A 17142-nucleotide genomic window follows, 5' to 3' on the forward strand; every position below is an offset into this window, starting at 1 on the left:
GTCTCTGTCCATGTGGTCATCAAGGGACTGCTAGGAGGAGACAATAGGTAGCATTATTTCAAAGTGGAGCTATGTCTTAATCATTATGAGAATACACATGAAATAAAGAATGAGTGAACTTACTTTTTCATCCTCCCCTGTTCCTCATCACTGTCATCCACAGCGTGTCCACTGGGTTGCTTAAAAAAAAAGAAGAAGAAAAAGAAATATTTTATAATAGATAACTAACTGCTTGGCTTCATAAGCACCCCTCGTGACTCATGTTAGATAACACGACTAGGCTGACTTCTCAGAGCAATGGCAGAAGACATGGTGTGCTTATGAGGCCAAAGTGATTTCTGAGCTGTTAAGCTGTTTAAAATGCAAATTCACCTCAAAGTCAGAGTCCAAACTTGCGCCTGTCCCATCGCTGTCAGTGTTGTCATCAAAGGACTGCATTATAAGAGGGGAAACAATTCTATTAAATCACCACACGGCCATCTTGCTAGAAGCTATAGATTACGAGCATGGAGACTTTGCAAGCCCGCCAAAAAATCTGATTGGCTCTGCTTTTACTGTCAGTTGTTGAGGCAAAGTAGACCAGAGGTATAAGCTACGTTAGCAAAGGGACAAGAAAGCTATGTATGTGCTAATAAAGTGGATAGAGGAAATCAAAGTAAGTGTGGGATTGGAGAGAAATGTGAATGATAAAAAAATGTCAAGTGACCCAAAGAGGACTGGCCTGGTGGAACATGGGGCGGTTAGAGTAAAGCCACCTAAAGGCAGCTGGAAAGCTTTTCCTGCCCAGATACTTGGTGTAAAAGGTAAGTGAATCAATTATGAATAATTCAGCGTTAGTGCTATAAGTATTTATGATCAATTGCACCCATCTCATTATTACTTACCGTTAAGTCAAGCAACAAAATGGTAACGTGTGGGGGGACTCAAGATGGCAGCGTAAAGAGTGGTTGACTTTTCTGAGCTCCGCATCATCGCACTGATATTTCTTACACATCTTCGCCTAATTCAATATTTACGACAACCTCCAAGTCGTGCATTTTAATATGAATATTGATGAGTATTTTTTGAGACGCCAAGACAAGATGCCACCAAAAAAGAGTAGGAAATCGACCAAGACGAGCAGACCAGAAGCTTCTGCTAGCTTGTCTGATTTTTCCGCAGTGGAGGAAGAGCAACAACCGCTAATAGCTAACGCCGAGGATGCACTTGACCCAGCTTTTCGTCAAACTATTCAGGAAATAACGGCAAACATAACCAGGGTGATTGATGAAAAGCTGGGGCCATTATCCCAAACGCTACAGGCCCAACTTCGCCGACAATCGGCGGGTGCTGGATGCCGCGAGACGCATCAGGACAGTGAGGTACCAGGAGTCGAGCATCATGTTTTTCCAGGATCTGTCAGCTGCGGTTCTGCGTAAACGAAAAGGTTTTGATGATGTGAAGAAATTCCTCCGGGACATTGGAGCTAAGTACATGATGCTTTACCCGGCCACGCTGAAAATAATCCACGGGGGGGAGGCCAAGAGCTTCGACTCCCCCGCCAAAGCCAAGGCTTTTGTTGACACTCTCAGATGAACTACACGTGAGTCACCAGTTGATCTGCTTACATTTGAGGGCAATTTATCTATCTGGATGGAAATGGTGTTTTGAACTAAGTTTGTTTATGAGTGGATCATATATATATATGAATATGTTTTTGCTGCCCGTGGATGGTTGACGGTTATTGGTCTGCTCGTCTTTGTTTAAGGGCGGATATCAATATCATACAGGTGGTGTTAACTGAGCTTGGAGCTGTAAGAGAAGTCAGTCAAGTTAGTGTCTAGTTATGGAGAAGGTTATGGAAATCTCCTGGTTATCGTGTGGGGAAGGTTCCTCCAACTGTGCTGTTGGCACATTTGTTATTTGTAATGTGTGTTGTCTGTTTTTTGTTTTTCAGCTGGGTTATAATCAGGTGCAGAATCGATATGGATATTTCAATGCATTCGGGAGCTTAAATCTTTTCAATAAAAAATGTTATGACCTGTGATACATTGAGACTGTGCACTTGGAATATTAGGGGAAGCCATTCACCCATCAAGAGGAAAAAAAATACTGTTATCTTTAAAAAAGGAAAAGATTGACATCGCTATGTTGCAAGAAACACATCTGAGTCATGAGGAACATTTAAAGTTGCAACAGTGTGGCTTTGATCAAGTCTATTTCTCATCTTTCACTACCAAAAGCAGAGGGGTGGCAATACTCATTAGGAAAAATTTACAAGTAAAAGTGTCTAAATGTATCAAAGATAAGTATGGACGGTTTGTACTTATCACAGCCTCCCTACATGGGGAGGATTTTGCTCTCTTGAATGTTTACTGTCCTCCATGCCATCCCCTTAATTTTCTGATGGAGGCATTTACCAAGTTATCTGATCTTGCGGTGGAAAATACTATTGTAGGAGGTGACTTTAATTGTCTTATGAATCCTTTGATGGACAGGTTTCCTTTAAGTGCCTTACCCTTATCAAAACAGTCAAAGCAGATCACTGCTCTCTGTGAAGACTTTGGATATGTGGATGTTTGGAGGACACTTCACCCTGCAGATAAAGAATTCACCTTTTTTTCTAATCCTCACAATTGTTACACAAGAATTGATTATTTTTTTTGCCCCAAAACAGCTGGTAGAATCTGTTGCCTCCTGTTCAATCAGAAACATTATAATATCAGACCACGCGACAGTGTATATGAACATTACTTTTAAAAAACTCTGTAAAAAACCCACGAACTGGAGAATAGACACCTCAATCTTAAAAGATCATAAATTCATATCATACTTCACTACAGAATTCAGGGATTTCCTGTCCATTAACTCCCCTTCTGTTAATAATCCATCTCTGCTCTGGGAGACCTCCAAGGCCTATGCCAGGGGGTTAATCATATAAAGACATAAAATGGAACAACAAGCTTTATTAGAAAAAAGGTTAAGTGTATCTGAGAAGGAATATGTCAAGAAACCTATAATAGCCAAAGTGAAGGAAATTACTGCTATTCGCTCTACATTAGACTCTTTGTTAACAAAGAAGGCGGGGGAAAAATTAGGATATGCAAAACAAAGATTATTTGAACATGGGGATTAACCAGGAAAATACTTAGCCAATGTAACAAAAAAACGAAGGGCCTCTTAATTTATCGAGTCAATTCTAGATGGATCAGGGACTTGCTCTTCTGATTATAAATTTATTAACGAAACTTTTAGAAATTTTTATACAAAATTATATCAGTCGGAACAAGATAGCAATGCCAAAACATTAATGGAAGCTTTCTTCTCTGAACTTAATCTCCCAATTAAATTAAATGCCCCAATCAGGAACAGGCAAAGCACCAGACAGTGATGGTCTCGGTAGTGAGTTCTATAAAGAATTTCAAAATCTTTTATTAGAACCCATGATGAATATGTTTAACCACTCCTTTGAATGTGGCACCCTCCCACTATCATTAAGAGAAGCCAATATTTCTCTGATTCTTAAAAAAGGGAAATGCCCGAAGGATTGTGCCTCATATTGGCCGATCTCGCTGCTGAATGTAGACTTAAAAATTCTTTCCAAAGTCTTGGAAAGACGTTTAGAAGGCCTTCTACTAATTATAGTGAAGGAGGATCAAACTGGCTTTATTAAGGGCCGTAATTCTTATAATAACATCAGAAGATTGCTAAATATTATTCAATTATCTGAAAAGCAGGCAATAGACGGTCTTGTGATATCCCTAGATGCGGAAAAAGCTTTTGACCGGGTCGAATGGTCTTATTTATTTCTTGCACTTGAACAGTTCGGCTTAGGTGATGGCTTTGCTGGATGGGTGAGGGTCCTGTATACCCAGCCAATGGCTGCAGTCATAACCAATGGACTTAGGTCCACAAATTTTGTGGTCTGGAGGGGTTGCAGACAGGCCTGTCCTTTGTCACCACTTCTGTTTGCAGTGGCGATTGACCCTTTAGCAGAAGCTATCAGGCGAGACCCTTTATTGGCTGGATTGGGTGTAGGTGAAAAATCACATAATATTACATTATATGCAGATGATGTGTTGTTGTTCATGTTAAACCCCTCCGTATCAGTCCCTCGTCTTATTCAGATTATTGCCCGGTTTGCTGCCTTTTCTGGGTACAAGGTTAATTTGTCCAAATCGGAGGCAATGCCTCTGGGTAATTTGCGACAAAAACCAGATAACCCTAATCCCTTCCCATTCAAGTGGTCCCCTGCAGGTTTCATATATTTAGGTATATATATTACACCTAAATTTAACCAGATGTTTCAAGCCAACTTTAACCCACTATTCGATAATATTAAAGAAGATCTGGAGAGATGGAACAGTCTTCCCATATCATGGCTCGGCCGAATCTCACTTCTGAATATGACTATTCTTCCACGCTTGCTCTATCCAATACAGATGATTCCCATCTTATTCAGCCATAAAATAGTGAAAAGACTGAATGGTTGGTTCAGTTCTTTTATCTGGTGTAAACACAGACCACGGATTAGGATGTCAGTATTGCAGTTACCAAGCGCTATGGGTGGGCTGGATCTCCCAGATATCAAGAGATATCAATTGAGTGCCCATCTAAGATATATAGCTGATTGGATCAAAGATGACGCTGCCTCAATCTGGCTTGATATCGAGAAATCTCTGTCCATTTGTCCTCTTAAAAATCTACTCTTTGTTGATAAACTAAAATGTATTAGAAAGCTTTGTAGCAACCCGGTTACAATTAATATTGTTAGGGCATGGAGGATCACACGGCATATGGAAGGCAGATCAGGGCTTACGTCAGTTTTCACCCCGATCACTGATAACCCTAACTTTCTCCCAGGTACCTTGGACACGGCTTATAAATGCTGGACAGCTAAGGGAATTTCTTCCCTGGGTGATCTCTTTGATGGTCCCACCCTAATGACTTTCAATCAAATTATGGAAAAATATGGCATATCAAGAAATGATCTTTTTCATTATTTTCAGGTCAGAGATTTTATTATAAAAGACACATCGTTGCTTGCTGATATGAATATCACACAAATAGAGAAACAAGTGCTTCTTTCTCAGGAGGATGCTTCCATCAGAACCTTCTATAAGGCATATAAGTTTGTAAGGCAGGAACTGGTGATCTTACCCACTGTTTTTGGTCTTGTGTTAAAATACAAAAATACTGGAATGATGTTTTATTTGAAATACAAAAGGTTCTGAGGAACTTGAACTCGACCCGGTTTCCCTCCTTCTGGGTCTTCCCAGTGCCCGTGTAACTGATACATATCAGAAAAAACTGTATAATGTTTTGACATTTTGTGCCAGGAAAAATATTCTTCAGCACTGGACTTTAGATAAAGCCCCCTCAGTTGTGGGATGGCATAGGACAATAATGGAATATATACCTCTGGACTTTCTGACCTGTCTCCTGCACTACAAAACTAATGCCTTTGAAAGAATATGGAAACCATTTCTTGATTATATCAATGTAAATATTTCTGCTATATGACAAGGGCATTTGTATAAAAGCTGTATCTCTCTATTTAGCTCCCATTGTATTGTATTTTTTTTTTTTATTATTTTACCTCACTTAGTGTTGTATAGTGTACCTGTCACATTTACCTGGAACTGTTTTTTTTTGTTTGTGATTTTGGTTTTTAAGTTGTTACTCCCAGCTTGTTTTTGTTGGCCTTTTTGTTTGGCCCTGTCTTGTGTTTGTTTGCTAATTGATAAAAATTAATAAATACATTAAAAAAAAACCAAAAAACGTATAGTATAGTAGTGGTCTGTAGGGAACTTGTTAATGTTGCATCTCCATTAGGTTGGCTAACAAACTTAGCTAGCAAGGTACTGTGACTGCTAACCTAGCTACAACGTACAGATCAGAGCATAACCTTGCATCATATTACTAACAGCTAGTTAGGCATTATTGAATGTTTTAGCTAACCTGGCTATAAAATAACCCCTAACATTGCAATTTTCTGATTCATTATTTTGTTTCATGGCTTAGGCATGCAAAAAAAACAACTAAGGGTTTTTTTGTGTGTAGTTGTTTATTCTATTCATTTATTTTTTAAGACAGTAGAAACAGTGAGTAAAATAGGCCGCAGCACCCAACTGATTGTTGTCAGATATCTCAGTCATGCTGTGGCTAGGCAGCAAACTAGGCAGCAAATAAAGGCAGAAAACTAGGCAGCAAATAAAGGCAGAATCCGCAATTAAGGGAAAACCAAAAAATGTTTACTTACTGATTTTCTGCCTGTTATCATCGATACTTATTAAATTAATTGGTAGTGCCATAAGTGGTCCCAGCCAAACACAAAACATGTTGCACATCCTCTAAAGTCTGCAGATTCCGAAAATATTAGTATATTCACTCAATGATCTTCCTGTCATCAGTAATGTTTGCCAAAGTTCAGGTTTCCATTCAGTTTGAATGAACAAGTGTGCATTTTTTCAGACCTGATTTTGGTGTTGCACTTGTTTGTTTAATGACATAGAGAAAGCAATTCGCTTGAAAACATTTCAGTAGGATTACAACACACCTTCTCCACTTGTACTAACCAGAGCAACAGATAACAGAGAATCACAGATTTTGGGCTTACAGTACATCACGAGATACTACCAAAGTTCTCCATCCATTATTTAACCTCTTTCTTTATCTTCTCTTTCTCACCTGATAGAGGGACTACAAAAATGACCTAAAGGAGCTTGAGGAGAGGATAAATGATGAGGATAAGGAAATCAGGTGGTTGCGAAGGTTGAACCTCCAAATGCAAGAGGGTAAGAAGGAGGGGAGCCCTTGCAGTAACCTTGAACCTATTTCCATGACAATATAAATAATAATAATGCTACAACTATAATAAGTGACAACTCAATTAGTGATTTTGAATAGGTAAGTGTTCCCTCTTTGATTTAATTGTGGGGCTAGCAGATGCAATCACAAAACTGTGAAAGACGCTATACAAGACAATAGACAATAGTACCATTTACATAGTCAGGAGAAGTGATTTCATTTGTGGACCATGCAGTGTTTCCCATGCATTCATTATATTTGGCCTGCCCAAATCCTATTGTAAGCAATGAATTGATCATCTTTACTTAAATTCTGCTGTCTTTTCATTTCTTCTAATTAATGTTTGTTAATGGCACACTAGTTTCCAGCTCCCCTCCCCCCCAGAACTGAACACCAAAGAGCCAGAGGTGACTTTAGTGTCAAAGAGGAACAGTACAGCGGTTGTCTGGACCTGTTTTCACAGTCACGTATTGTGTAGAACGACCCTTTCTACTAGCTTTCAAAAGTATCACAAGGCCATGTGTGACAATTGCATCGCTAAAAACCCGTCTTGACAGAAATGTTAGAGAGCAGAACTCCTTTTGAATGAGATTCAGAATGACACCGTGAAATGACCCTGGCGACAGCAGAGTTCATAGTGAAATATACGATGCCCTTCAATCCACATATTTACATATTACATGTTTACAACGAGGCTTTGCGTTATCTAAATATGCTGTTTTAACTTTTAATTTTGCTGTTGTAAATGTTACTGTTGCTGCTCTAGAAACAACATCTAGTTATATTTAAAATATAAATAAATTCTAACCCTGTTTTTAATAGACTGAGCACACACTCATTCATCACCACACAGTAATACTACATAGACTATATGTGCCAAAATGATGATTTCAAATAATTCCTATATTTTTAAGACTGCTTATTAGAAACTCAGTAATAGCTAACTGCTAATTTAGGCCTTACACCTACACATTGCACATGTGGGATGCAAACATAAGCTTCGCCACACAACCTGAACCCCAGTAAAAAAAAAAAGTTAAGTCAAATCTTTTTTTTCTCACCAGCACCCATGCCAATGCCACACCTTTGAGAACTGGACTTTTTTGAATTCTGGGAGTACACGGATGTATTCTAATAATTCTTCATCTTTGCAGAACGAGTCTGTAATGGATTTAATGAATGGAACCGCCTTGGATTACGCTCAAAGGTGTGATGGCTACAAGAAGCAGGACTGTGATGGACTCCATCTTCACTGTGGAATAGATGGCGATGTGCTCCATCACAGGAAAAAAGGGGATTATAGGGGAGAAAAGACAGAGCCTTGACAAAGGCAAAGTGAAGCTAGTAATTGGTAAGCATGCCAGAATATTGTTTGGGTTGTGCAAAATACTTTTGTATCAGCTTGTTAACACACAAAAATGTTGCTCTTTTTCAATTATTTTCATTAGCATCCTCACTGACACCTATATTACACAACATGAATTAATTGGTGAACCCCGAGTAAATTTAGTAGCATTTCATTTCTTACAGACCATGTCAAAAAAGTTCACGGAGCCATCGGACACACTGAAATCAAAGCCTGCGTGGCACAAAATTAAAAGACCCCAGGAGACGAGCTGAGAGGGAAACAGGGTAACCTATTTATACTGTATATGATACTGTTGATGATACTTTGATTCGTAGAATCCAGTTTTTGGATGGCTTCTAAGGGGCCTGCTGTGGGTCTGCACAGGATCTGTGCTTGTTTATATATTTGACTACTCGACATAGACCAGTCATCACTTAAAAATAACAGAACCAATCCTGTAATCCAGATAGAAAAGAAATTAACCTTTACTTTGATAGAATAGACTGGTGTTTGTACTGCCCTAATCTTTGATTTTGTCTTTCAGTCCCAAAACAGGGAGCCTGCTGGAGGATACCTAGAGGACTGAGACAACACAAACACACAATACACACACACTCTTTCCCAGAAGACATTTTTTAGGGGCATTTTGATCCTTTTTATGGACAGTTCTGTTCTCACTTTTCATTGCATGTTTGCAAATAAACAGTATTTGTATCACTTATTATTTTGTATTTGTCTTAACTACTTTATTTCTTGTAAAATTATTAAACTCAATATTAAACACTGGTTTGAAATCTGCCTTTGTATGGATGGACAGATCATATCGTGCAGCCTCATTTTCCTCTTAGACGACATCTGCCAGGCACATCCAAGACTGCTTGCATTCCTAGTTTAGATCTGTGTTTTGTTGGTTTAAATTTTATATAGAAAATGTAAGTACTAAGACTATTTTGAAACCCACTTGGTTTCACATGGGTATTTGAATCGGTTTCACATGGGAGTTTATATGGCTTACATATGTAAAAAACATGAGTTTCACATGCGGATCGACAAAGTGCAGCTCCGGCTAGCCGTCCCTCGACAGCTCCCGAGCAGCCGGGAAACCAGGGAGGCTGGGTGACTGTTCAAAGGAAGCATAGTCCCAAGCTGAAGCCCACGGGTCACCACCAACCGCTTCATGTTTCTAACAGGTTTTCCCCACTCGGCGACACACCCGCTGAGAAACCAACTCTGATTATTGGCAGCTCCATTTTGAGAAATGTGAAGTTAGCGACACCAGCGACCATAGTCAAATGCCTGCCGGGGGCCAGAGTGGGCGACGTCGAATCAAATTTGAAACTGCTGGCTAAGGATAAGCGTAAATACCGTAAGATTGTTATTCACGTCGGCGGTAATGACACCCGGTTACGCCAATCGGAGGTCACTAAAATTAATGTGGAATCGGTGTGTACATATGCTAAAACGATGTCGGACTCCGTAGTTTTCTCTGGACCCCTGCCAAATCTGACCAGTGATGATATGTTTAGCCGCATGTCATCGTTCAATCGCTGGCTGTCAAGGTGGTGTCCAGCAAACGGTGTGGGCTTCATTGATAATTGGCAGACTTTCTGGGGAAGACCTGGTCTGATTAGGGGAGACGGCATCCATCCCACTTTGGAGGGAGCAGCTCTCATCTCTAGAAATCTGACCGATTTTATTTATGAACCTAACCCCTGACAACTCAGAGTTGAGACCAGGAGGCAGAGCTGCAGTCCTACACGCTTCTCTGCGCCTCCATTAGAGCAGTTACCCACCCAACACTCCATAGAGACTGTGTCTGCCCCCCGACCACGTAAACTAAGTAAACCAAAAGTACAGAGAAGAGGAGTTAAACATAAGAATCTAATTAAAATTAGAACAACCTCTGCAATAGTACAACAAGACAGGAGAATTAAATGTGGACTCCTTAACATCAGATCTCTGTCCTCTAAAGCTGTTCTAGTAAATGAGTTAATATCAGACCATAATGTTGATTTATTTTGTCTGACTGAAACCTGGCTGTGTCCTGAAGAGTATGTGAGCCTAAATGAAGCTACTCCTCCGAGCCATATTAATACCCACATTCCTCGAGGCAGCGGAAGAGGAGGTGGAGTTGCAGCCATTTTTGACTCAAGCCTTTTGATCAACCCTAAACCTAAACTCGACTATAACTCATTTGAAAGCCTTGTTCTCACTCTTTCTCATGAGAAATGGAAAACAGTGCAGCCACTTTTATTTGTTATAGTATACCGCTCTCCTGGTCCTTACTCCGAATTTATAGCTGAGTTCTCAGAGTTTCTATCAAGTTTAGTTCTTGAAGCAGATAAAGTAATTATTGTAGGTGACTTTAATGTACATGTCGACATTGATAATGACAGCCTTAGCACTGCGTTTATCTCAGTATTAGACTCAGTTGGCTTCCGCCAGAATGTACATGAACCGACTCACTGTTTTAACCACACCCTCGACCTTGTTCTGACATATGGCATTGAAATCGAAGACTTAATAGTCTCCTCACAGAATCCTCTTTTATCAGACCATCATTTGATAACTTTCGAATTCATATTACCAGACTACCAGCCAGTAGGCAAAAATTCTTATACCAGACTCCTGTCTGATAGTGCTGTAGCTAAATTTAAGGATATGATCCCATCAGTATTTAATTCAATGCCATGTCTCAATACAACAGAGGAGTCTTATGCTAACGTTAGTCCCTCCCAGATTGACTTCCTGGTTGATAGTGCTACAGGATCGTTGCGTATGACACTTGACTCTGTTGCTCCCCTAAAAAAGAAGAAAATTAAACAGAGGAGGTTAGCTCCATGGTATACTCCTCAAACCCAAAAATTAAAGCAAACTTCACGGAAAATAGAAAGGAAATGGCGTTCTACCAATTTGGAAGAATTTCGGTCCGCCTGGCAAGACAGTCTTGAAATATACAGGAAAGCCCTCCGCAGTGCCAGGGCAGCCTATTACTCTGCACTAATAGAGGAAAATAAGAACAATCCCAGGTTTCTCTTCAGCACTGTAGCCAGGCTGACAGAGAGCCATAATTCTGTTGAACCATGTATTCCTTTAGCTCTGAACAGTAATGACTTCATGAGCTTCTTTAATGATAAAATTCTAACTATTAGAGACAGAATTCATCGACTCCTGCCGTTAACAGGTACTGTTTTGTCTTCAAACGCAGAAATCGTAGAAACTGTTACTCAGCCTGTCGCAGTTTTAGACCGTTTTACTCCTGTTGACCTTCACCAACTAATTTCAATAATTTCATCATCAAAATCATCTACCTGTATTTTAGATCCTATCCCGACTAAGCTGTTTAAAGAAGTATTACCTCTAATTGACTCTTCAGTTTTAGACATGATCAATCTCTCTTTATCAACAGGCTACGTACCACAGTCCTTTAAAGTAGCTGTGATAAAACCGCTACTGAAAAAGCCTACTCTTGATCCAGGGGTTTTAGCCAACTATAGACCGATATCCAACCTTCCCTTTCTCTCAAAAACTCTTGAGAAAGCAGTTGCCAATCAGCTGTGCGACTTTCTAAACAATAATAGTTTATTCGAGGATTTCCAGTCAGGATTTAGAGTGCATCATAGCACAGAGACAGCACTGGTTAAAGTTACAAATGACCTTCTAATTGCATCTGATAAAGGATTTGTCTCTGAACTAGTCTTACTGGATCTTAGTGCTGCATTTGACACCATTGACCATGGCATCCTATTGCAGACACTGGAACATTTCATTGGCATTAAGGGAACTGCGCTAAGCTGGTTCAAATCCTACTTGTCAGATCGCTCTCAGTTTGTACGCGTTAATGACGACTCCTCTGTGCTCACTAAAGTCAGCTATGGAGTTCCGCAGGGTTCTGTGCTTGGACCAATTCTATTCACCTTATATATGCTTCCTTTAGGTAAGATTATCAGGAAGCACTCAATAAATTTTCATTGCTATGCAGACGATACCCAGCTATATTTATCAATGAAACCGGAAGAAACCAGTCAGTTAACTAGACTACAAGCATGTCTTCATGACATAAAGACCTGGATGACCTGCAATTTTCTGATGCTAAACTCGGACAAAACTGAAGTTATAGTAGTAGGCCCTAAACATCTTAGAAAGTCACTTTCTGATGACATAGCAGTTATGGATGGCATTGCGCTGGCCTCCAGCACCACTGTAAAGAATCTGGGAGTTATCTTTGACCAAGACATGTCCTTTCACTCCCATGTAAAACAAATTTCAAGGACTGCCTTTTTTCACCTACGTAATATCGCAAAAATCAGGCATATTTTGTCTCAAAATGATGCAGAAAAACTAGTCCATGCATTCGTAACTTCCAGGCTGGATTATTGCAATTCTTTACTATCAGGCTGCCCAAATTCGTTGCTGAATATTCTCCAGTTGCTCCAGAACGCTGCAGCACGTGTTCTGACAAAAACCAGGAAGCGAGATCATATTTCTCCAATACTCGCCACTTTGCACTGGCTCCCTGTAAAGTTTAGAATAGAGTTTAAAATTCTCCTCCTTACTTACAAAGCCATAAATGGCCAGGCACCTTCTTATCTTAAAGAGCTCATAGTACCTTATTGCCCTACTCGAACACTGCGTTCCCAGAATGCAGGTCTACTTATGGTTCCTAAAGTCTCAAAAAGCAGAACAGGAGTCAGAGCATTTAGCTATCAAGCTCCTCTCCTGTGGAACCATCTTCCAGTCTTTGTCCGGGAGGCAGACACTGTCTCTACATTTAAGAGTAGGCTTAAAACTTTCCTTTTTGATAAAGCTTATAGTTAGGGCTGGCTCAGGCTTGTCCTGGACCAGCCCCTAGTTATGATACTATAGGATTAGACTGTCGGGGGACCTCCAAAGATACACCGAGCTCCTCTGTCCTTCTGTCCCTCTCCATCTGCACGCTTTCATGTCCTACCACGGCGTGTTACTAACTTAGCTCCTTCCCCGGAGTCTCTGTGCTTTGTCGTCTTGCAGGTTCCCATGGACAGTGGCTGAATCTGGATTGTGGATTTCAGCTGCATCTCCTGCCATGGCCCTGCCTGACATCCTACTGCAACTGCTACTGCTGTTATTACATCCACTGTCACTGTTACTGTGACTGCATGTCTGTCTCTCTGTCTCTCTCTCTCTGTCTCTCTCTCTCTCTCTCTCTCTCTCTCTCTCTCTCTCTGACTGCATTTCTGTCTGTCTGTCTGTCTGTCTGTCTGTCTGTCTGTCTGTCTGTCTGTCTGTCTGTCTCACTCTCCCTCTCTTGCTCTTCCTCTCTCACCCAACCGGTCGAGGCAGATGGCCGCCCACCCAGAGTCTGGTTCTGCTCGAGGTTTCTGCCTGTTAAAAGGAAGTTTTTCCTCGCCACTGTCGCCAAGTGCTTGCTCATGGGGGAATTGTTGGTTTCTTTGTAGATAAAAGAGCTTGGTCTGTACCAGCTCTATATGGAAAGTGTCCTGAGACAACTTCTGTTGTGATTTGGTGCTATACAAATAAAATTGAATTGAATTGAAAATGTAATAATATGGGTTTCACATGGAATCCCATGGGTTTCACATGTAATCACATGGGTTTCACATAGGAATTTACATGGGTTTCACATGGGAGTCTATATGGGTTGCACATGTAATAACATGGGTTTTGCATGTGATCACATGGGTTTCACAGGTTTTTTAATCGGTCTCACATGGGAGTTTATGTGGCTTACACATGTAAAAAACATGAGTTTCACATGTAATAATATGGGTTTCACATGGAATCCCATGGGTTTCACATGTAATCACATGGGTTTCACATAGGAATTTACATGGGTTTCACATGAGAGTCTATATGGGTTACACATGTAATAACATAGGTTTCACATGTGATCACATGGGTTTCACATGGGTATTTGAATGGGTTTCACATGGGAGCTTATATGGGTTACACATGTAATAACATGGGTTACACATGTAAAAACATGAGTTTCACATGTAATAATATGGGTTTCACGTAGAATCCAATGGGTTTCACATAGGAATTTGCTTGGGTTTCATATGTAATCACATGGGTTTCACATAGGAATTTGCTTGGGTTTCACATGTAATCACATGGGTTTCACATAGGAATTTACATGGGTTTTCACATGGGAGTCTATATGGGTTACACATGTAATAACATGGGTTTTGCATGTGATCACATGGGTTTCACAGGTTTTTTAATCGGTCTCACATGGGAGTTTATATGGCTTACACATGTAAAAAACATGAGTTTCACATGTAATAATATGGGTTTCACATGGAATCCCATGGGTTTCACATGTAATCACATGGGTTTCACATAGGAATTTACATGGGTTTCATATGGGAGTCTATATGGGTTACACATGTAATAACATAGGTTTCACATGTGATCACATGGGTTTCACATGGGTATTTGAATGGGTTTCACATGGGGGCTTATATGGGTTACACATGTAATAACATGGGTTACACGTGTAAAAACATGAGTTTCACATGTAATAATATGGGTTTCATGTAGAATCCAATGGGTTTCACATAGGAATTTGCTTGGGTTTCATATGTAATCACATGGGTTTCACATAGGAATTTGCTTGGGTTTCACATGTAATCACATGGGTTTCACATAGGAATTTACATGGGTTTCATATGGGAGTCTATATGGGTTACACATGTAATAACATGGGTTTTGCATGTGATCAAATGATTTTCACAGGTTTTTTTAATCGGTCTCACATGGGAGTTTATATGGGTTTCACATGTGATCACATGGGTTTCACATGGGTATTTGAATGGGTTTCACATGGGAGCTTATATGGGTTACACATGTAATAACATGGGTTACACATGTAAAAACATGAGTTTCACATGGAATCCCATGGGTTTCACATAGGAATTTGCTTGGGTTTCACATGTAATCACATGGGTTTCACATGGACAGGATTCTGTCAGTCATGTTAGAGACTGTATCATCAGGAAAGCACAGCAGCAACACTTTTGTGTTTCTGCTGTACATGCTTCCCACATCTTTAATAGCAGAATCACCAACAACCAGAGTCTCAGGACCAGTCAGTAGCTTTCCTTGTAGCTTTCTATCTTCTGACTTCCTGTCAGGCCTTACCCTTCTCTGTGAGTCCGAGAAGTTATCCAGGTTTTCAGATCCAGGGTGCTGCAGTAGTGGAGCAAACAGATTTTGTAACTGAACACTAGCTGGTTTGGGAGCTTTGTTGCTCATCTTCCCTTTAGCTTTTATCCACGGCTGTGTCTTACTCTGCACAGGTGTTGAGGAGGACGATAACGCAGGCCAGCCTGTCGCATCACAGATCTCTGGGCGCTGGGTTCTACCTGTTGGACGTCTTCCCATATCAGCTGATTTACTCGGGCTTTGCCCTGAGAGCATTTCAGGGAGGACTGATACTGGCAGATTTATTACCCGGTACACAGCCCTTTAGTTTCGTGGGAGCTGTATCTGGATGTTAGCAATCTCCAGTCCGCTGTTTTGAGTCAGCGGCAAAGTGCTGTCATTTCCACAAGGTCCGCTCACTTCTGCATTTATTTCCAGACGCTGAACTTTAGTTTCCAACACTGCAACCTGCTGCAGAAGTTTGTAGAGGTCATCTGTGGAGAAAGGAGGCATCTTGGTGCTAGTTAGCTTGAGCTACCAGCGGGCTTTTTTCTGTTGGTAGGCCAAAGCAGGCTTTTTCTGTCAGTAGGCCAGAGCAGAGTGTATCTGTGAAATATCAGAGGTCGCAAAGGTCACCCACAACTTTTAAATATTTGTCCATTAAATAAGTCCAATTCAGACAAAAATTATAACTTTCAAGTTTAAGGAAAATTTAAATAAACAGAAAACAAGATGGGAAATCACGAGCCCAGACAGACACCAGCTACCAGAGGAGGAGGAGGAGGAATCAGACACAATCTGACACAATCTTTTATGCCTGCATGCATCAGGTTTTTATGCATGCATCAGGTTCCTTGAGGCATATATCCTTAAACACAATTACATTAAACACAAAAACAGATTGCATAATTGCTGTCAATACAAAGATGGTACGGTGTTTCCCAACAACAAACCAAAGATTTGATGATAATAAACACTGTCCTTTGGTTTTTAGAGTCCAGAATCCTGTTCAAATACTCTCTGTAGGTTTTAGTGAGACTACTTGTCTATTGGTCATCCTTAGTGATGTTCATCTGGCCACATTCCAAACTCTGTCTTGATTTGTCTATGCAGCTCCTTTCCTTGTTGAGCTTTTGTGTGGGGTTTCGTTGTGAAAAGTGTAACATTGAACCTCAGTTCACTGACATTTTGTCATTATGACTGTGTAACATCTCACCATCAACATACCTCATCCATAATTTCTACTATGTAGATGTGACCTGAGCTAAATTATACAGAAATATTATACAATTTGTAACTGGCAAGAGGTCTGGGGCCGAATTCAGAAAACATCCGAAAGCTAAAAGTAGCTCCTAGCTGGCAGCATTACAGGAAACTTCTCAAAAGAAGGAGTCCTGACTTTAGGACTCATAACCCATATTTTGATGCAGTCCAATAATACCACAGATAACAGTTACAACTCTATGTTACTTCACCTCAGGCTGGTAGCCTTAACGCCCCACCTGATGAAGACCTTCGAGAGGATTAGACTGAACCACCTGTGTCACCTGGTGAGCAGCGAGCTGGACCCCCTACAGTCTGCATATTGTCCAGGCATCAACGTGGAAGACACAGTCAACTACCTGATCCACCGATCTCTTTCTCATTGGGAGCATACTGGAAGAATGGTGAGAGTCATGTTTTTCAACTTCTCCAGTGCTTTCAACACAATCCAACCATCACTGCTCAGGGGGAAGCTGGAAGAAGCTGGTGTAGACTGCCACCTGGCTGCACAGACCCTCAACTACCTCACCAACAGACCACAGTATGTGAGGCTTTGTGGCTGCATGTCCAATGTGGCAGTTTGCAGCACGGGGGCA

The sequence above is a fragment of the Chaetodon trifascialis genome, chromosome 3 (genome assembly GCF_039877785.1).
Source record: "Chaetodon trifascialis isolate fChaTrf1 chromosome 3, fChaTrf1.hap1, whole genome shotgun sequence".
In the NCBI taxonomy this organism is placed as follows: domain Eukaryota; kingdom Metazoa; phylum Chordata; class Actinopteri; order Chaetodontiformes; family Chaetodontidae; genus Chaetodon; species Chaetodon trifascialis.